This window comes from Procambarus clarkii, unplaced genomic scaffold (genome assembly GCF_040958095.1).
Source record: "Procambarus clarkii isolate CNS0578487 unplaced genomic scaffold, FALCON_Pclarkii_2.0 HiC_scaffold_106, whole genome shotgun sequence".
NCBI lineage: Eukaryota > Metazoa > Arthropoda > Malacostraca > Decapoda > Cambaridae > Procambarus > Procambarus clarkii.
The window spans coordinates 2913358-2936003 of record NW_027189139.1 but is presented as its reverse complement, the minus strand read 5'-3'; positions in this window follow the sequence as shown (position 1 = coordinate 2936003).

The following is a 22646-nucleotide window of genomic DNA, read 5'->3' as shown; positions in this document are numbered from 1 at the left end:
TCTGAAATACAGAGGGTAAAAAATTTAAGGGAACTTGATGGTTTATTTACAAAGATACGAAAGAGAACTAAGGCGGAGGACAAGCGCTGGAGCTTGGTAACTGTTTTGATCTTATTTACGGTGCCTGAAATATAGAGGGTAGAAATTTCAGGGAAATTGGACTGATACTAACGAAGATACGAGAGAGAGCTAAGGCGGAGGATAGGCGCTGGAGCTTGGTAACTGTTTTGATCTTATTTACGGTGCCCGAAATATAGAGGGTAGAAATTTCAGGGAAATTGGACTGATACTAACGAAGATACGAGAGAGAGCTAAGGCGGAGGATAGGCGCTGGAGCTTGGTAACTGTTTTGATCTTATTTACGGTGCCTGAAATACAGAGGGTAAAAATTTCAGGGAAATTGGACTGATACTAACGAAGATACGAGAGAGAGCTAAGGCGGAGGACAAGCGCTGGAGCTTGGTAACTAAATTACTGTATTGAACTACATTTGAAATATGATTATTTAAAATTTTAGAGGGATTGGAATGATAGTATTCATTTTACGACAGGGGACTAAGGTGGGGGAACGTGAGCTAGAACATGCTTACTAACATGATTTATTTGTGTAAAACTGACTTGCTTAATGAAAAGGAGCAAACATACGATGTTGGAAAATAGTTGAACTGAATGAAAGGAGAGAGAGAGAGGAGGGACGGTCCAGATATTATTATGGAGAAGATAAGATAAGAGGTCTGGCTGGCCGGGCCTAAGGTAAATAAAGGTGACGCGAGAGATTGCGAGGTAAGGGGGGAGGGAGGGGGGTGTGATGTACGAAACCCTGAAAACGGTGACTTACACAGGGGATTTTCTAAATTTATATGAATAACTAAGGCTTACATAGACGATTTTTCTAAGTTGAAAACATGTAAAACATGTCCGTAGAGTTCTCCTGGAAACCCTAAAGCGCTACACACGTTATTTGAATTTCTCCCATAAGGCCTTAACAAACTTCTATGTCTCGGAAATTATTTTTCTCATAAGAACTTTAACAAACTCGTATGCCATTATTTTTCATTATAAGAATTCTCTAATTCCAAATCTGTGACTCTCCAAATTTGCCTGAAAACCCTGGCGGTCCACAGACGAATTTCTAAATTTACCTGAAACCCTTGGGGCCCACAGACGAATTTCCCCAAAAACAAAAATTCGTCTGTGGACCGCCAACCCTACTACTTGTGTGTGTGTGTGTGTGTGTGTGTGTGTGTGTGTGTGTGTGTGTGTGTGTGTGTGTGTGTGTGTGTGTGTGTGTGTGTGTGTGTGTGTGTGTGTGTGTGTGTGTGTGTGTGTGTGTGTGTGTGTGTGTGTGTGTGTGTGTGTGTGTGTGTGTGTGTGTGTGTGTGTGTGTGTGTGTGTGTGTGTGTGTGTGTGTGTGTGTACTCACCTATATGTACTCACCTATATGTGCTTGCAGGATCGAGCATTGACTCTTGGATCCCGCCTTTCGAGCATCGGTTGTTTACAGCAATGACTCCTGTCCCATTTCCCTATCATACCTGGTTTTAAAATTATGAATAGTATTTGCTTCCACAACCTGTTCCTGAAGTGCATTCCATTTCCCCACTACTCTCACGCTAAAAGAAAACTTCCTTACATCTCTGTGACTCATCTGAGTTTCAAGCTTCCATCCATGTCCTCTCGTTCTGTTACTATTCCGTGTGAACATTTCGTCTATGTCCACTCTGTCAATTCCTCTGAGTATCTTATACGTTCCTATCATGTCCCCCCTCTCCCTTCTTCTTTCTAGTGTCGTAAGGCACAGTTCCCTCAGGCGCTCTTCATACCCCATCCCTCGTAGCTCTGGGACGAGTCTCGTTGCAAACCTCTGAACCTTTTCCAGTTTCATTATATGCTTCTTCAGATGGGGACTCCATGATGAGGCGGCATACTCTAAGACTGGCCTTACGTAGGCAGTGTAAAGCGCCCTAAATGCCTCCTTACTTAGGTTTCTGAATGATGTTCTAACTTTTGCCAGTGTAGAGTACGCTGCTGTCGTTATCCTATTAATATGTGCCTCAGGAGATAGATTAGGTGTTACGTCCACCCCCAGGTCTCTTTCACGCGTCGTTACAGGTAGGCTGTTCCCCTTCATTGTGTACTGTCCCTTTGGTCTCCTATCTCCTAGTCCCATTTCCATAACTTTACATTTGCTCGTGTTGAATTCTAGTAGCCATTTCTCTGACCATCTCTGCAATCTGTTCAGGTCCTCTTGGAGGATCCTGCAATCCTCATCTGTCACAACTCTTCTCATCAACTTTGCATCATCCGCAAACATCGACATGTAGGACTCTACGCCTGTAAACATGTCGTTAACATATACAAGAAATAGAATTGGTCCCAGCACCGATCCTTGTGGTACTCCACTTGTTACTGTTCGCCAGTCCGACTTCTCGCCCCTTACCGTAACTCTTTGGCTCCTTCCTGTTAGGTAGTTCCTTATCCATTCTAGGACCTTTCCCCCCACCCCCGCCTGCCTCTCGAGCTTGAACAGCAGTCTCATGTGCGGTACTGTATCAAAGGCTTTTTGGCAGTCCAGAAATATGCAGTCTGCCCAACCATCTCTGTCCTGTCTTATCCTCGTTATTTTATCATAGAATTCCAGAAGGTTTGTTAGGCACGATTTCCCTGTCCAGAACCCATGTTGATGTTTGTTCACAAACCTAATGTTCTCCAGGTGTGCAACCAGTCGTAGCCTAATTATTCTTTCCAGTATTTTACAGGGGATGCTTGTCAGTGATACAGGTCTGTAGTTAAGTGCCTCCTCCCTATCTCCTTTCTTGAAGATCGGCACGACATTTGCCTTCTTCCAGCAACTGGGCAATTCTCCTGACATAAGTGACTCATTAAAGATCATTGCCAGAGGCACGCTGAGGGCCTGTGCTGCTTCTTTTAGTATCCACGGTGATACTTTGTCTGGTCCAACTGCTTTAGTTGCATCTAGAGTTGTCAACTGTTTCATTACCTCCTCTGCTGTCACCTCTATATCTGATAGTCTTTCATCTAGGGTAACCCCTTCCAACAATGGGAGCTGCTCAGGCTCGGTAGTGAACACTCCATGGAAACTGGCATTCAGTGCCTCGCAGATTTCCTTGTCACTTTCAGTATATGCCCCCTCTGTCTTCCTTAGTCTTGTCACTTGGTCGTTCACCGACATTTTTCTTCTTATATGACTGTGTAGTAACTTAGGTTGTTTTTTCGCTTCGATTGCAATATCGTTCTCATAGTCCCTTTCCGATGTTCGTCTTATGTTAATGTAATCGTTCCTAGCTCTGTTGTATCTGCTTCTGTTGTCCTCTGTTCTTTGTCTTCTGTACTTCCTCCACTCCCGCCTGCTGGCCATTTTTGCTTCCTGACACTGTCTATTAAACCATGGGTTATTATATTCCTTCTTATTTTTTCCCTTTACCGTTGGTATAAATCTCTCTTCGGCCTCCTGGCATTTCTGTATGACTAGGTCCATCATATCTTGGACTGTTTTTCCTCTAATTTCTTCCTCCCACTGCACTTCACCCAGATAGTCCCTTATCCTCATATAGTCCCCTTTCCTGTAGTCAGCTCTCCTTTCCCAGATCTCTTGTCCCATGGTCATAATTTTGAATTCCATCATGTAGTCAAAGACTAGGACACAATGGTCACTGGCCCCTAGAGGTATTTCATGCTCTAAATTCTCGATATCTTCTACGTTCTGGGTGAAAATCAGGTCTAATAGGCTCGGTGCATCTCCTCCTCTTTCCCTTGTGTCTTCCTTCACATGTTGTGTCAGGAAATTCCTGTCTATGACATCTACTAATTTTGCTCCCCACGTTTCGTCCCCTCCATGGGGATTCCTTGATTCCCAATTTATCTCTCCATGATTTAGGTCCCCCATGATCAGCAGCTTCGCTCTCATTCTGTGGGCTAGTGTTGCTGCCTTCTGCAGTTCATCTATACATGCTTTGTTGTTGTCATCATACTCCTGCCTGGGTCTTCTACTGTTTGGTGGGGGATTGTAGATTACCATGATCACAATCTTCCTCCCATCTACTGTCAGAGTTCCATGTATGAAGCTTGTGCACTCATTGGTAACTCGATTTCCCAGGTCTTCAAACTTCCATTTCCGCTTTATTAGGAGTGCTACTCCCCCTCCCTGTCTCTGTGTCCTCTCTTTTCGTATCACCTGGTACCCTTCAGGAAAGATTGCATCTGAGATCATGTCATTAATTTTAGTTTCCACAATTGCAACTATGTCAGGATCTGCTTCACTCACTCTTTCTTTTATCTCTTCTGCTTTATTAGATACCCCATCAGCATTGGTGTACCAAACCTTGAGATTCTTCATGGAAACTCTTGTACCAGAGTTCTCCCTTTCTCTGGGGGTCTGGGGGGATCTGGGGGATGTCTGGGGGGTGACTGGGGGCAGAGGGGATCTGGGGGATCTGGGGGGTGTCTGGGGGATGACTGGGGGCGGGGAGGGTCCGGGGGATGTCCGGGGGGATCCAGGGGGTGTCTGGGGGGGTCCGGGGGGTGTATGGGGGGTGAAAGAGTTCAGGAGGGGTGCTTGGGGGGCTACTGGGGGCTGGGCTTCTAGGAAGGTAGGTAGGAGGGTCTGGGGTAGGGCCTGGGTAGGTAGGTCTGGAGTAGGAAGGGCATACTGGGTCTGAAGATTAGGGAGGGCATAGAGGGGTTGGGAGATGGCGTAAGGTTGGGAGACAGATAGAGGTTGAGAGGTTGGGAGGGGGATGGATAGAGGGGGTGGGGGGGACCTCCCACCTCCCTCGCAAGGGTGGGGGGTCACATGGAAGGAGAGGGGATGAGGAGGGGTGAGGGCAGGGTAGGCTTTGGGTGTTGAGGGGATGAGGTCTGGGTGGGTTCTTGGGGTTGAGGGGATGAGGTCTGGATGGGATTTGGGGGTTGAGGAGATGAGAGCTGGGTGGGTTTTGGGGGTTGAGGGGACGAGGGCTGGACGGGTTTTGGGGGTTGAGGTGATGAGGGGGTCCTTGGAATGTGGGATGAATTTGACTCCAGTGGGGTCAGAGGGGTCAAGGGATGTGCTGGGGAGATAAGCAGGGGCGGCTGATTTGGGAAAGGGGTGACCTGAGAAGCACGTGTGAGCTGGTTAGCATGGGGTGGATTAGCACTGGGGTGTGTAGCTGCGCTCAAATGGGAAGAGTCGTATTGTTGTTTGCTTGCTCTGTGGGCAATCTGTTCCTCCTTCGTCATGAATTTGTCAATAAATACGTTGTAGTAATTTTCGCTACCTCTGAGTAGGTGTTTGTGATGCAGTATGTAATCCACTGCCTCTTCGTTAGTGAACTGTACCAGGACAGGTCGTTTCCTGTTACAGTTGTATGGTCCAATGCGTCGGTGGACTTGCACCTCATTCCCTGCCATCTGGGCTCTCATGTCTCTCAAGATCCCCTGTAGTTCCAAATCCTCAATCTCCATCCTTTCCTGCCTCGATGGTGCCCTGGCTTCAAGTAATCCATGGATTATGATTGTCCTCTTTCTCAGTTCAGGGTCATGCTGGTGGCCCTCTCCCTGGCTGACCCCCACCCCTCCTACACCCGCTACTCCACCTACTACTACTACTTCCCCTTCCCCTGCCAAGCTTCCCTTATTCCTGCCAAATTCATTAGTAAGCCTAGATATTTCTCCTTGCCATTCTACCCTGCTCTTCCTGATTTCCTCTTGAATATAATCCATAAACTCTTGTTTGAGTCTTTGAACCTCGCCCTGTATCTTATTAAAGACTTCACTTTTAATCCCCTGGATTAGATCACCTATCCAAACATCCCTCTTCTCTACAAATTTCCCAATCATCTTCTCCACAAACCTATCTTCTTCCTCAATCATAATACTGCTGGACCTAGACGCCCTTCCTGACCTAGTCATTGCTATAATGCAACCTTACCCACAGGGGTTCCAAGTATCTTACCGTCCTGCTAACACAATAGGTGAGTGAATCTCCAAGCGTCGTCCCCGTGGTGGTAGGAGGGTTGCTGCCGGTGTGTGTGTGTGTGTGTGTGTGTGTGTGTGTGTGTGTGTGTGTGTGTGTGTGTGTGTGTGTGTGTGTGTGTGTGTGTGTGTGTGTGTGTGTGTGTGTGTGTGTGTGTGTGTGTGTGTGTACTCACCTAATTGTACTCACCTAATTGTGCTTGCGGGGGTTGAGCTTTGGCTCTTTGGTCCCGCCTCTCAACTGTCAATCAACTGGTGTACAGATTCCTGAGCCTACTGGGCTCTATCATACCTACATTTGAAACTGTGTATGGAGTCAGCCTCCACCACATCACTTCCTAGTGCATTCCATTTATTAACTACTCTGACACTGAAAAAAATCTTTCTAACGTCTCTGTGGCTCATCTGGGTACTAAGTTTCCACCTGTGTCCCCTTGTTCGTGTCCCACCCGTGCTGAAGAGTTTGTCTTTGTCCACCCTGTCAATTCCCCTGAGAATTTTGTAGGTGGTTATCATGTCTCCCCTTACTCTTCTGTTTTCCAGGGATGTGAGGTTCAGCTCCTTTAGCCTTTCCTCGTAGCTCAATCCTCTCAGTTCCGGGACGAGCCTGGTGGCATACCGCTGAATCTTCTCTAACTTTGTCTTGTGTTTAACTAGGTATGGACTCCAGGCTGGAGCTGCATACTCCAGGATTGGTCTTACATAAGTGGTATACAGGGTTCTGAAAGATTCCTTACACAAGTTTCTGAAGGCAGTTCTTATGTTGGCCAGTCTAGCATATGCCGCTGATGATATTCTTTTGATGTGGGCCTCTGGGGACAGGTTCGGTGTGATATCAACCCCCAGATCCTTCTCTCTATTTGATTCTTGCAGGATTTCCCCTCCCAGATGATACCTTGTGTTCAGCCTCCTGCTCCCTTCGCCTAATTTCATCACCTTACACTTTCCAGAGTTGAACTTCAGCAGCCATTTTCTAGACCATTCCTCCAGTTTATCCAGGTCATCCTGTAGTCTCTGTCTATCTTCATCCGTCTTGATTCTTCTCATAATTTTTGCATCATCAGCAAACATCGAGAGGAATGAGTCTATACCCTCTGGAAGATCGTTCACATATATTAGAAACAGGATGGGTCCAAGTACTGAGCCCTGTGGGACTCCGCTGGTGACATCTCGCCACTCTGATGTCTTCCCCCTCACCGTTACTCGCTGTTTCCTGTTGCTTAAGTACTCCCTTATCCACTGGAGCACCTTCCCTTTTACTCCTGCCTGTTGCTCCAACTTTTTTAACAGCCTTTTATGGGGTACTGTGTCGAAGGCTTTTTGGCAATCCAGGAAAATGCAGTCGGCCCACCTTTCTCTTTCCTGCCTAATTTTCGTTGCCTGGTCATAAAATTCTATTAACCCTGTGAGGCACGATTTACCATCTCTGAACCCATGTTGGTGGTGCGTTACAAAGTTATTTCCCTCCAGATGCTCTACGAGCCTTTTCCTCACGATCTTCTCCAGCACCTTGCATGGTATACAAGTTAAGGAAACTGGCCTGTAATTCAGTGCCTCTTGCCTGTCACCCTTTTTGTATATTGGGACCACGTTAGCTGTCTTCCAACTTTCTGGTAAGTCTCCTGTTTCCAGTGACCTGTTATACACCATAGAGAGTGGCACACTTAGTGCTTCTGCACCTTCCTTTAGTATCCATGGTGAGATTCTATCAGGCCCAACAGCCTTTGTCACATCTAGCTCCAGCAGACACCTTTTGACCTCATCACTGGTGAGGTCAAATTCCTCCAAGGTTTCCAAGGTTGCCGCCTCCTCATTTAGTGCAGGGGCTTCTCCTTGTTCTATTGTGAAGACCTCCTGGAATCTCTTGTTGAGTTCTTCACACACCTCCTTGTCATTCTCTGTGTATCTGTTCTCCCCTTTCCGCAGCTTCATCACTTGTTCCTTCACTGCTGTTTTCCTCCTGATATGGCTGTGGAGCAGCTTTGGTTGGGTCTTGGCTTTACTCGCGATGTCATTTTTAAACTGTCTCTCTGCTTCCCTCCTCACTCTGATGTACTCATTTCTGGCCCTCTGGTACCTCTCCCTGCTCTCTGGTGTTCTGTTATTTCTGTAGTTTCTCCATGTTCTTTTACTCAGTTGTTTCGCTACCTTACATTCCTGGTTGAACCATGGGTTTTTCTGTTGTTTTTCGTTTTTCTCCTTTTGGACGGGGATAAACCTGTCTGCAGCTTCCTGGCACTTTTGGGTGACAATATCCATCATGACCTGCACATTCTTGTCTCTAAGTTCTGTTTCCCATGGTATTCCCATTAGGAAGTTCCTCATCTCGTCATATTTTCCTCTTCGGTAATTCAGTCTTTTCCCCTCCACTCCCATCCTTGGATAGGTTATCCCTACCTCCACCAAGTACTCAAAGGTCAGTACACTGTGGTCACTCATTCCTATGGGGGCTTCAACTTTGACTTCCCTTATTTCTGACTCATTTAGGGTGAATATTAAGTCGAGTCTAGCTGGTTCATCATTGCCTCTCATTCTTGTGGGTTCCTTGACATGCTGGCTCAGAAAATTCCTTGTTGCCACTTCCAAGAGTTTAGCTCGCCACGTATCTGCACCACCATGTGGATCCCCATTCTCCCAGTCTATCTTTCCATGGTTGAAATCACCCATGATTAAGAGTCTTGAGCCATTCCTGCAGGCAACTGAAGCTGCTCTCTCTATTATATTAATAGTTGCCATGTTGTTCCTATCAAACTCCTGTCTAGGTCTTCTGTCATTTAGGGGAGGGTTGTAAATGACTGTCACTATTATCTTAGGTCCACCCATTGTTATAGTTCCTGTTATGTAATCTCTGAATCCGTCACAGCCCGGAATTTCCATCTCATCAAAACTCCAGTCCTTCCTTATCAGCAGGGCCACTCCTCCACCTCCTCTCCCTTCCCTCTCTTTCCTTACTATATAGTAGTCCTTTGGAAACACAGCATCTGTTATGACTCCTGACAATTTTGTTTCCATTAGTCCTATTACATCAGGGTTTTCTTCTTGCACCCTTTCTGCCAGTTCACTTGCTTTATTGGTAATCCCATCAATGTTTGAGTACATTACCTTGAAGCTCACTTTCTTATATCCAATTTCACCCACACTCCCTACAAGTGTAGGAGGTTGTTCTATGGTCCTTGCTACTTGGGTAGGCTCCTCCTCCTGTGAGGTAGTTGCCAGGGGTTCAGGGGGAGGTGGGGTGGGGGGTGGAGGGCTTAGGTCTTCCTCAGGCCTGCTTGGGTCAGGAAGAAGTCCTGGGGGTGAGGGAGCAGGGATTGCTTGGGGAGAGGGCACGCCCTCCTGCGGTGTAGTTGACAGGGGTTTGGAGGGAGGTGGAGTGGGGGATAGAGGGCTTTGGTCTTGCTCAGGCCTGCTTGGGGCAGGGAGAAGACCAGGGGTTGGGAAAGCAGGGGCTACTTGGGGTAAGGGGAGGGGGAGGATTTGGGTTTCATGATGGGCATTATGCAGGGGCAAGGAAGGGTTTGTGCTGGGGGGTAGAGAGGGCCCTATTCGGTGGTGGACTGGGGTGTTGCATTCCCCCCTGGGGTTCCTGGGTTGCTGGATTGGGGTTCCCCACTCCCCTCTGGGATTGCTGGGTTGGAGGCTGAGGTTCCCTGGCTCTCTTCCCTCTCCTTGCGCCTTTTCCTTGCATCTGCTGCCCTTACTATCTCGTCTCTGGTCATGTCCCTCTGAACATATACCTCTTTGTAGTTCCTTGCATGCCTCAGTTTGTTCTTCCTTACTAGAATGTCCTCTTTGATGTCCTCGCTCTTGAATACTACCTTGATCAATCTTTTTTTGTCTCTGTTGTACTGGCCAATCCGGAAAAACTGTTCTATGTCTCGTTCAGCCCCTTCCATTCCTATCTCCTTTAATATCCCTGCCACTGCAGCTTTGTCTTTAGTCCTCGTTTCCTCCCTTGTGGAGCCCTCTTGTTCCTCGACACCTACCACTACTACAGCTCTTTTCCTTTCCATTAGCTGGCTTGTGCATCTAGCTGCCTCCTGTGAGGTTACTGCTTTCATTACAACATCCTTGACTGTGGACATTGCTCCTGGGCTCTTGAGCATTTCAGCAAAGGTTGGGCCAATTGTAGGGGTCCCTGCCATAGCTACATCTCCTGGCACCTGGGGGTTGGTCCCCTGGGCCAGAGTCTGAGGAGGGCCTGTTTTTAGGCTTTTTATCTCCTCTTGTGCTGCACTTAGTTCTATCTGCAGCTTACATATAGTTTCCCTCAGGTCCTTCAATTCCCCACTGACTTCCTTCCATGCCTTAGCAATCATCTCCATGAATGACTCGTCCAGTCCCTCTCCTCCAGCTTCATTCTGTTGTCTTACCATCCCGCTTGACCTGTGTGTGTGTGTGTGTGTGTGTGTGTGTGTGTGTGTGTGTGTGTGTGTGTGTGTGTGTGTGTGTGTGTGTGTGTGTGTGTGTGTGTCTGTATGTGCGTGTGTGTGTGCGTGTGTGTGTGTCCGTGTGTGTCTTTGTGTGCGTGCGTGTGCGTGTGTGCGTGTGCGTGTGTGCGCGTGTGCGCGTGTGCGTGTGTGCGTGCGTGTGTGCGTGTGTGTGTGTGTGTGTGTGTGTGTTGGGTGCGGGGGTGTTTGTGTATAGGAGGAGGGGTAGGGGGGTGTCTTGGGGCAGTGTAAGGCGTGGGAAGGTGTGGGGTGAGATGGTGAGCAGTCACCAGGGTATCATGTGTCAAGCCCCACCCAAGTACCACCCAAGTGAGCCACGGAGTTGTATATTTGAGATATTGAGACCTACTTTAAATTAGGTACTTTAAGTCACTCTGTACACCTTATTGGTGACCTAGAGAGGGGTACCTACCGTCAGCTCACCCCGAGCAAGCACGCCTAGGTGAGTTTGAAGAGATGTCCTTATGACGGGGTTGGTCGCTTGCCCTCTCCTCTCTCTGGTATCAATGTTGTCTCCACGTGCTACTGTTGTCTCCACGTGCTCCTGGTAACATTCGTTCCTATCTTCCTCACTGTGTGTGTGTGTGTGTGTGTGTGTGTGTGTGTGTGTGTGTGTGTGTGTGTGTGTGTGTGTGTGTGTGTGTGTGTGTGTGTGTGTGTGTGTGAGTGTGTGTGTGTGGGATACACTTGGTAAGCGAGAATGGCAGGTAACCTTAGACGTTCTGCGGTCAACGTGGGGGTGTGGAAGCCTGTCAATTCCCCTGAGAATTTTATATGTGGTGATCATGTCTCCCCTAGCTCTTCTGTCTTCCAGCGACGGGAGGTGCAGGTCACGTAGTCTGTCCTCATAACTCATCGCTCTTAGTTTGGGACTAGCCTAGTGGCATACCTCTGAACTGTTTCCAGCTTCGTATGTATGTATGTATGTGTGTGCATGCATGTACGTATTTATGTATGTATGTATGTATGTATGTATGTATGTATGTATGTATGTATGTATGTATGTATGTATGTATGTATGTATGTATGTATATGACTCAACTTCAAGAGACTCGCCAAGAGACTCGACAAGAGACTCAACTTTAGCACCTACATTCAACACGTAACTAAGAAAGTCTCCAACACAGATGGTATACTCTCCCAAATCAGATATTATGTTCCTAGTTCTGCTCTCCTCTCACTATATTATGCATTAATCTATCCCTATCTTAATTATGGTATCTGTGCATGGCGGTCAACCACTGCAAACCACCTCAAGCCCATCATCACCCAGCAAAAATCTACTATCAGAATAATAACAAACTCAGCTTTCAGACAACACTCAGCTCCCTTCTTTAAATCCCTAAACTTGCTAAATATTAACTCCCTCCACACATTCTCTTGTGTCAACTACATTTACAAAACCCTGTTCTTAAATGCAAACCATGCTCTGAAACTCTCCCTGGACAGATGTAATAGGACCCATTATCACCACACCAGAAATAAATATCTCTTTGATATCCCCAGGGTCAAACTTAATCTGTGTAAACACTTTATGCAAAAAAAAGGGACCTAGTCTATGGAACTCACTCCCTAGTGAATTGAAAAGTTGTCAAACTTTTGCCTCATTCAAAAACAAAACCAAAAAGTACCTAATTTCATCTTCGTAGTTTGCTACACTGAGCTTTAAATTTGCTCTCTATCTAGTGTCACCTAATCTTCCAATCTTTATGTACTTAATCCAAACAACTTTATCAATGTGTTCATTGCTGTCTTCTTTTATGTGCTAGCCATATGCTGTATTGTGCCTATTAATTTCTGTTAAACTACCATTCAAGCTGTCATTGCAATCAAACTGAGCTACCCATGTGCTTTAATATACCAACTAATTTTTCTCATCTTTTATTTTTTTTCATGCTATGTACCTGTTATAATTTTTATAACTTTTGTAAGTATTTTCCTACTTAAATTTTTTTTAGATTAAGGACCTGCCTGTAACGCTGCACGTACTAGTGGTTTTACTAGAATGTAATTACTATGCTATGTATCATCACAATCCCAATGTACCTTCTTGTATATATATAAATAAATATATAAATGTATGTATAAGTAAGTATGTGAGTATGTATTCGTAATCACGTTAAAGACTTCCCCTCTATCATCCAGTTTAAGAGAAAAGCAACTAAGTTTTACATAAGCAACTCCTTGTAACTTACCTTATCTCCTAAATGTCAACATACGTCAGTTCAGTTAATGCTGTTCATCTCAATCAGTCTTAATTCTTAGTCTTTAAGGTTTTTCCCAGATCTTGACCAAACTAAACCGTATTAGTGTTTTAGGCAGAAAATAAACTTGTTTTATCTTGAAACCCAACATTCTACTTGTAACTCCCAACCACTTTCAAAACCACAACCATTCTCAACACCACCACCACCACTCCCAACACTAACACCACTCCCTACACCACCACCACTCCCAACACCAACACCAACACCACCACCACTTCCAACACCAACACCACTCCCAACACCAACACCACTCCCTACACCACCACCACTCCCAACACCAACACCACCACCACTTCCAACACCAACACCACTCCCAACACCAACACCACTCCCTACACCACCACCACTCCCAACACCAACACCACCACCACTCCCAACACCAACACCACCACCACTCCCAACACCAACACCACTCCCAACACCAACACCACTCCGAACACCACAACCACTCCCAACACCAACACCACTCCCAACACCACCACCACTCCCAACACCACCACCACTCCCATCAACACCACCACCACTCCGAACACCACCACCACTCCCAACACCACCACCACTCCCAACACCAACACCACTCCGAACACCACCACCACTCCCAACACCAACACCATTCCCAACACCACCACCACTCCCAACACCACCACCACTCCCAACACCACCACCGCTCCCAACACCACCACCACTCCCAACACCACCACCACTCCCAACACCACCACCGCTCCCAACACCACCACCACTCCCAACACCACACCACTCCCAACACCACCACCACTCCCAACACCAACATCACTCCCAACACCACCACCACTCCCAACACCACCACCACTCCCAACACCAACACCACTCCCAACACCACCACCGCTCCCAACACCACCACCCCTCCCAACACCACACCACTCCCAACACCACCACCACTCCCAACTCCACCACCACTCCCAACACCACTCCCAACACCACCACCACTCCCAACACCACCACCACTCCCAACACCAACACCACTCCCAACACCAACACCACTCCCAACACCAACACCAGTAGTGTAAAGTACACCTAGACCGCACGCATCACCTGAGCAGGTGAGCTCATTAGGCCCCCCTGCTCAGGTGGTGCGCAGGTGTCTAGTCGTAGAGTGTCCTGGGGGGTTCCCCGGGTGTGTGGCGCGTGCCGGGCGCGGGACGTCCGGCCGCACGGCACTTGAGAGAGGGTCATGTTGGACTCGGGGCTGTGGTGGAGGTATGTGGTCATGTAGGGTAAGTATAGATGAGCAGGTGAAGAGTACAGGAATAGTAGTAGATGAATATGTATGAGTATGTGGCATAGAGTTAATCCTGAGGATATATAGATCGATAGATAGATAGATGTGAGTATGTACGTTATGCAGAGGATGGAGGGGCCCCCCTACCTGGCAAGGTTATGTTGAGGAGGGAGGGGCCCCCCTACCTGGCAAGGATATGTAGAGGAGGGAGGGGCCCCCCTACTTGGGAGGGTAGGAGACCAGGCTCTTAAGATGGGTACGGGGGAGAGAAAGAGGGGAAAGGGGGAGAGGGGATTAGGCGGCGGCTTTGTGTGATAGTGGAGGGAGCCATTATTTTTTCTAAAAGAATGTCTGTTTTATGTAAGGAAAAGAAACGTTTAACTTTCTTACCCAAGTGTGTTTGTGTCGGTGGTGTTCAATGACGGTGATTAGTTAGACGTCAGACAGGGTTGTGTTGGCGTCTCACCAGCAAATGGGGTGTGTCAATGGCTGGGTCTCTCTCTCTCTCTCTCTCCCCTTACTCCCACACGTAGCTTGCTTGCTTCTGGCTCGCTTCTCGAGTGGAGCATACTCAACAGCATATAATGTCCACATAAACATGAGGTTCTCACCACATACCAGCAGACCACATAGGAGCATTGTACCTCCATGAGGTCACCGTGTGGACCCTTTTGCGCCCCCCAGCCCCGTGTGGACCCTTTTGCGCCCCCCAGCCCCGTGTGGACCCTTTGGTGTCCCACGCTTGAGTGACCTGTGTTGGCATTAGCTGCTGGGGTCGTATATCGCTCCCCCCTCCCCCCTTACCCCCCCCCTCCCATGCAGGTGACTGGCATCATCAATTACTTGACAATTCCACACACTCCACATTTCCTCAGTCCGTGCGTCTGGGGTGTTGGCTATCTTCTTGAGAGTTTGACATAAGTGTACTGAACTGCAACCCCATTCTCTGCTTCCAGAGTGCTACGGATATGCGGGTCACACCCACCTCATAGATCTGTGGAGTGTCACCACATGACCACATGGGGTCCCCTCTTAGAAGATTGAGGCCTAACTGTTGTGAATGTCAACATCTGCCTCTTCCATAGTCACTCCTGTCCCTCCCCTCCCCCCTCCAACCACATAGCAGGCCACACCACATACCACTACCACAGGCTGGCAGGTGAGCCATGACCACAACATACAAATTCCAAGCATTGAGGTGTTAGCAAAGTACACACATCATCTCCCCCCTCAAGCCTCGCCTCCAAGGAGGAGTGCATAGTGTACCACATTGGTATGTAGTCCTCCATATCGCGCATGCCTGGACGGGGAGCAAGCCATCTTGGCCGGCTATCCTCTTTGGAGTTTGACGCTTAACTGGTTAAATGAAGCGTTACCGCACACCTTACCCACGCTCAAGCAGCAACCTGTCCTTTTAAAAAGAAGTCGATTTTGGCCGTTTGCCCGTATGGCCGAAAGTGGACGTAATTTGAAAATGAAAAAAATGAAAATAAATTTGGCATTTTTTTTTCAACAACAGTAAGTTAAGGGTTCTCTGATAGGTTAGGTGGGCAGGAAATTCTCATAAAGTTTCAAAACGTTAATTGAAAGTCACCTATTCTAACCTTATAGAGTCGGCCGGACGACTCAAACAGAAAACGGAACAGTACGTCACTTTTGTGAGTCAATTTCATTTCAAATTACGTCCAAATTTGGCATAGCGCACATACGAGCCAAAAGTGACGTTATTTTTAAGAGGACGGGTTGCCCCCCTACATCTAGTACTCAAGTCTGTTCACTTTCCCTCCTCCAAGGTTGTGGGGCTTACATGCGTGTCCCAGTATTCATAACAGTTACTCAGGTAAAGTCAGTACACATTTTTACTGAATGTGGGAAACATAATTTCTCTAGGTAGCAGGTAGGTGTTTTCCACTACTGAATGAATATATGCAATTTTAAGTCAATCCCAGGAACTTCACCAATACACACATCTGGGGTGGTGGTTTGAGGTGTACTGAGATGGGCGAGGTATTGGGGATGACCTTACCCTCACCCCCAACCCCCCTTCCCCCAGCCCATACCTTGAGGTTACCTTGAGGTGCTTCCGGGCTTAGCGTCCCCGTGGCCCGGTCGTCGACCAGGCCTCCTGGTTGCCGGACTGATCAACCAGGCTGTTGGACGCGGCTGCTCGCAGCCTGACGTACGAGTCACAGCCTGGTTGATCAGGTATCCTTTGGAGGTGCTTATCCAGTTCTCTCTTGAACACTGTGAGGGGTTAGCCAGTTATGCCCCTTATGTGTAGTGGAAGCGTGTTGAACAGTCTCGGACCTCTGATGTTGATAGATTTCTCTCTAAGAGTACCAGTTGCACCTCTGTTTTTCAACGGGGGTATTCTGCACATCCTGCCATGTCTTCTGGTCTCATGTGATGTTATTTCTGTGTGCAGGTTTGGGACCAGCCCCTCTAATATTTTCCACGTGTAAATTATTATGTACCTCTCCCGCCTGCGCTCAAGGGAGTACAGTTTTAGGCTCTTTAGTCGGTTCCAATAGTTTAGATGTTTTACTGAGTGGATTCTAGCAGTAAAGGATCTCTGCACGCTCTCCAGGTCAGTAATTTCTCCAGCTTTGAAAGGTGCTGTCATTGTGCAGCAGTACTCCACTCTAGAGAGCACAAGCGTTTTGAAAAGTATCATCATCGGTATAGCATCTCTAGTGTGAAAAGTTCTTGTTATCCAACCTGTCATTTTTCTTGCAGTTGTGACGGCTAATTTATTGTGTTCTTTAAAGGTAAGGTCTTCCGACATGAGTACACCCAGATCCTTTACATTGCCTTTTCGTTCTATGTTATGATTTGCCTGAGTTTTGTACGTGGTTTCCGTTTATATATTTTCATTTTTTCCATAGCGCATGAGCTGGAACTTATCTTCGTTAAACACCATATTATTTTCTGTAGCCCATAGAAAGACCTGATCTACATCTGACTGGAGGTTCGCCGTGTCCTCTATGTTGCCAACTCTCATGAAGATCCTAGTGTCATCTGCAAAGGATGATACAGTGCTATAGGTTGTGTTCTTGTCTATGTCCGATATGAGGATGAGAAAAAGTACTGGAGCAAGCACAGTACCCTGGGGGACTGAGCTCTTCACGGTTGATGGGCTGGATTTTATTTTGTTAACTATTACACATTGGGTTCTGTTGGTCAGGAAATTGTAGATCCATCTGCTTATTTTTCCGGTAATTCCTTTTGAACGCATTTTATGTGCAATAACACCATGGTCACATTTATCAAAAGCTTTTGCGAAATCTGTGTAAATTACATCCGCGTTATGTTTGTCTTCCATAGCATCTAATGCCATATCATAGTGGTCCAGCAACTGCGACAGGCAAGAGCGCCCTGTTCTGAAACCATGTTGTCCGGGGTTATGGAGTTGCTGTGATTCCATGTATTTTGTGATTTTACTTCTTAGCACTCTCTCAAAAATTTTTATGATGTGCGATGTTAGCGCTATCGGTCTGTAATTTTTTGCCTCTGCCTTATTTCCTCCTTTATGAAGTGGTGCTATCTCTGCTGTTTTCAGTATATCAGGAATAACGCCGGTATCTAGGCTTTGTCTCCACAGAATGTGGAGGGCCTGCGATAGTGGTTTTTTACAGTTCTTTATGAATATGGAGTTCCAAGAATCCGGGCCTGGTGCAGAGTGCATAGGCATACTGTTTATGGCTTCTTCAAAATCCAGTGGGGATAGGGTGACGTCTGATATATGATTTGATGTTGGTATTGTATCCATGAAAAATTTATTTGGGTTATCAATCTTTAGTGTGTTTAATGGCTCGCTGAAAACAGAGTCGTACTGCGTCCTCAGTAGCTCGCTCATTTCTTTGTTGTCATCGGTGAAAGTTCCATCTCCCTTTCACAGGGGCCCGATACCGATGATGGCCCCATACCATCAAGTATCACTTCACCCTACCCAGACCGGATGTTCTATGCAAAGCCTTTAGTATTATTATTTCTGATCATATGTAGAGTAGTGACCCAGTTTACAAACACACAGATGCCATCCCATTCCACACATGCTCACCAGAGGACATAACACGCTGGAAGACAGAAGAATTTGGGAAGACGTGATCACTACCTACAAATTCTAATATTTTTTGTTAACTGTGTGATCACAACATATACTTCATGGTCACTTGTTCTGCCTCTCACTAGTCAATAAACACATTTTTTTATCATTTATTGATTAAAATAGCACTCCGAAACATCTTTGCACATTTTAATTTTTCATTGACACGTGCAGAGCCATCAAAGGGAATCTCACTACTGCATGGATGGCTGGTGTGTTAAATAAACCATCCTTACCTAGCTTATAATTTTCTTTGAGAAACTTATATGTGGTGATCATATCTTCCGAGTCCACACAAATAACCCTCACATCACCCAACTTCTGTTTTCAAATCATAGCTCGCATCTAATTTACTGTTTTTTTTTTTTTTGCACAAACTAAATTTTGAGATTATGCACAGAATCACCATTTACTATTCGTATCATCAAAGTTATCATAACGCAACGTGACCAACATGGTAACATCATTCTTTGCTCATATATAATTTTTAAGAGTAACGAGTATCGTAAGGTGGTCTTCAATCTTATTATTATAACAGATCATAATTTTTGTGTAATTACTGTGTGCCAGTTTTAGTCCCTGTAACACATTGTAACGTAACGCGAAAATCCTCTTTCTGCAGTCCAAAATAACATTTTGAAATGAAAATTATGTCTTAGATCATCTCCATTACATCTCTTACCATATAAATATTGCTGTGTGCCAGTTTTAGCCCCTGTAACACATTGTAACATAACGTGGAAATCATCCTGTAACACAATGTAACGTAACGCGGAAATCATCCTGTAACAAAATGTAACGTAACGCGGAAATCATCCTGTAACACAATGTAACGTAACGCGGAAATCATCCTGTAACACAATGTAACGTAACGCAGAAATCATCCTGTAACACAATGTAACGTAACGCGGAAATCATCCTGTAACACAATGTAACGTAATGCGGAAATCATCCTGTAACACAATGTAACGTAACGCAGAAATCATCCTGTAACACAATGTAACGTAACGCGGAAATCATTCTGTAACACAATGTAACGTAACGTGGAAAACCTGTTTCTGCTGTCCAAATATACCACATGACTGCGGGAGCAAGCATTCGAGCGGTGTACCTCTTGTTGTCTGTCTATTGCATGACTGGGTTAATGACCACAATATCCTTACACTTAGTAACGTAACGTGGAAATCAACTTTCTGTTTGATGACCAAATAACATTTTTGAAAATGTGAAACTTTGTATATTTAATTTTAAACAAAGGTGCGCCACTAGGCAACGAACCAAGAGTGGTGAGTTAGGAAGAAAGACTCTGTGAAATATGCACAGAAGAGTTTTGGGAGACATGATCACTACCTACATGTTCTAATATTTTTTGTTAACTGTGTGATCACAACATATACCTCATGGTCACTTGTTCTGCCTCTCACTAGTCAATTAACACAATTTTTGCAATATTTCTTGACTAAAATAGCACTCTGAAACATCTTTGCACATTTTAATTTTTCATTGACATTTTTCATTTTTAAATTTATACTCTAATCTCAGTTTGTATTAATCTTTAGTGTAAGGGGTATTTCTCCCCACACCTTACCCGAAACGCTGTGAGTATTAGTTACCCTTTAGGTATTATATGTACTAACTCTATCTATAAATCCAATTATATTTGTAACTCATCTTCTATTAATGTATTTTTACCTGAATAAATATTTTGATTTTGATTTTAGTGTACCCCATAGACATTCCAACGTTACATCGTTTTCTGTTGACTTTCCTACAATCCATTCTCTTTTTTCTTTTCAAAGAATTTTTAAAGCATACACTATTGTATATAATGTTGATTTGGGAAGCACCATTATTATATGTAATAACTATTTATTTATTTATTTATATATATACAAGAAGGTACATTGGGAATGTGAGGATCCATAGCATTGTGTAAAGCTACTAGTACGCGCAGCGTTTCGGGCAGGTCCTTAATCTAACAGAAAATTTTAAGTAGGTAAATAGAAGCAAAATTGATAAATAATAATAATAATAATAATAATAATAATAATTTATTTAGGAAAAGTACATACAAAGTTGCAGACTTACAGTACAAAGATTGTTTGATTAAAAGATAGAGATAGTACATACAATACCTAAAGCCACTAGTACGCATAGCGTTTCGTGCAACATAAATAAAATGATAACAAGTACATTGCAAGAATAAAATGATATGAGAGAGATTTGTATGTATATTAATTTAAAGCACATCGGTAGCTCAGATAGATTGCATTGACAGCTTTAATGGTAATTTAACAAAGATTAATAGGCACAATACAGCATATTGCTAGCACATATAATAAGACAGCAATGATCACAATGGTGAAGTTGATTGGATTAAGTACATAAAGATTGGGAGATTGGGTAACACTAGATACAAAACAATTTTAAAGCACAGAGTAGGAAACTATGAAGATGAAATTAGGTGCTTAATTATAATAATTAAGTAGTAATAATAAACTTATAAATAAAAATAAACTTAATAAACTAATAGTGTTTATAATAATGATTAATCCCATACCCATCCTGTGGGCGGTAGTGGACCCCAATCCCGTCCGGTTGGTGGTAGTGGACCCCAATCCCGTCCTGTTGGTGGTAGTGGACCCCATACTCATTTTGTGGGCGGTAGTGGTGCATATACCCACCCTGTGGACGGCAGTGGATCCCCATACCCATCCTGTGGATGATAGTGGTCCCCAAACCCATTCTGTGGGCGGTTGTGGACCCCATACTTATCCTGTGGGCGGTACTTGACCTTATAAGCATATTGTGGGCGGTAATGGACCCATGCCCATCCCGTGGGCAGTACTGGACCCTATACTCATCCTGTATGCGGCAGTGGAGGCCATACCCATCTTTTGGGCGGTAGTGGACCCACTACGCACCCTGAGGGCGATAGTGGACCCCATACCCATCCTGTGGGCGGTATAGTGGACACCAAACACATCCTTTGAGCGGAAGTGGAACATATACCCTTCCAGTGGGCTGTAGTGAACCCCATGCCCATTCTGCATGGGGTAGTGGACGCTATATTCATCCTGTGGGTGGTAGAGGACGATATACCCATCCAGTAGGCGGTAGTGGATCCCCATACTCATCCTGTGGATGATAGTGGGCCCCATACCCATCCTATGGACAGTTGTTGGGCACAGACCCATCCTACAAGTGGTATGGGCCCCATACCCACCTAACAGGTGGTAGTGGACCCTATACCCATCCTACAGTACCCCAGTAAAAGTACAATACCCCATAAAAGGCTGTTACAAAAGTTGGAGAAACAGGCAGGAGTAACAGGTAAGGTGCTCCAGTGGATAAGGGAGTATCTAAGCAACGGGAAACAACGAGTAACTGTGAGGGGAGAGACATCCGGGTGGCGAGATGTCACCAACGGAGTCCCAGGTGGCTCTGTACTTGGACCCATTCTGTTTCTAATATATGTAAATGATCTTCCAGAGGGTATAGACTCATTCCTCTCGATGTTTGCTGATGATGCAAAAACTTGAGAAGAATCACGACGGATGAAGATAGACAGAGACTACAGGGTGACCTAGACAAACTGGAGGAATGGTCTGGAAAATGGCTGCTAAAGTTCAACTCTGGAAAGTGTAAATAGATGAAATTAGGCGAAGGGAGCAGAAGTCTGAACACAAAGTACCATCTGGGAGGTAAAATACTGCAAGAGTCAAATAGAGACAGATCTGGGGGATGATATCACACCGAACCTGTCCCCAGAAGCCCACATCAAAAAGATATCATCAGCGGCATATGCTACGTTGGCCAACCTAGGAACTGCCTTTAGAAACTTGTGTAAGGAATCGTTCAGGACCCTGTATACCACTTATGTCAGACCAATCCAAGAATATTCAGCTCCTGCCTGGAGTCCATATCAAGTTAAACACAAGGCAAAGTTAAAGAAGATTCAGTGGTATGCCACCAGACTTGTCCCAGAACTGAGAGGTATGAGCTACGAGGAAAGGCTGAAGGAGCTGAACCTCACGTCCCTGGAAAACAGAAGAGAACCAGTCTCGGTGGTGTAGTGGTAAGACACTCGCCTGGCGTTCCGCGAGCGTTTTGTGATGGGTTCGTATCCTGGCTGGGGAGGATTTTGTAACGTACGATTATGTTACGTTGTTGGGTTGATTAGATACACAGTGTTTAGTGAGTTTCATATTTATTTAGTAGTCCTGGATACAGCAGTGTCGTAGACGTTGAGACGAAGCCTGGAGCAGAGCAGAGAGCTGAGTGAGGCCGGAGTCGTGGAGCTCTATGTGGGAGAGCGTGGCGGCTCGATTGAGAATTGTGAGTGTCTGAACTCGGGGAGCGAGAGCGTGGCGGCTCGATGCGGTCGTAGTCTGCTGTCTGCTCTATGTCGAAGCTGTAGCGTCTTGGGTCGATTAGGACTGTACACGCCGAGTGCTACATTGTTGACTGTGGAAATTGAACTGTCTTCTATTCATCAAATCGTTGCTTATGTGGTGATTACACCTCAGCTTTCTCCAACAAGGTGAGAAGAGTATTACCTGTAATTGGGGAAAGGATTGTAGCTTCTGTAA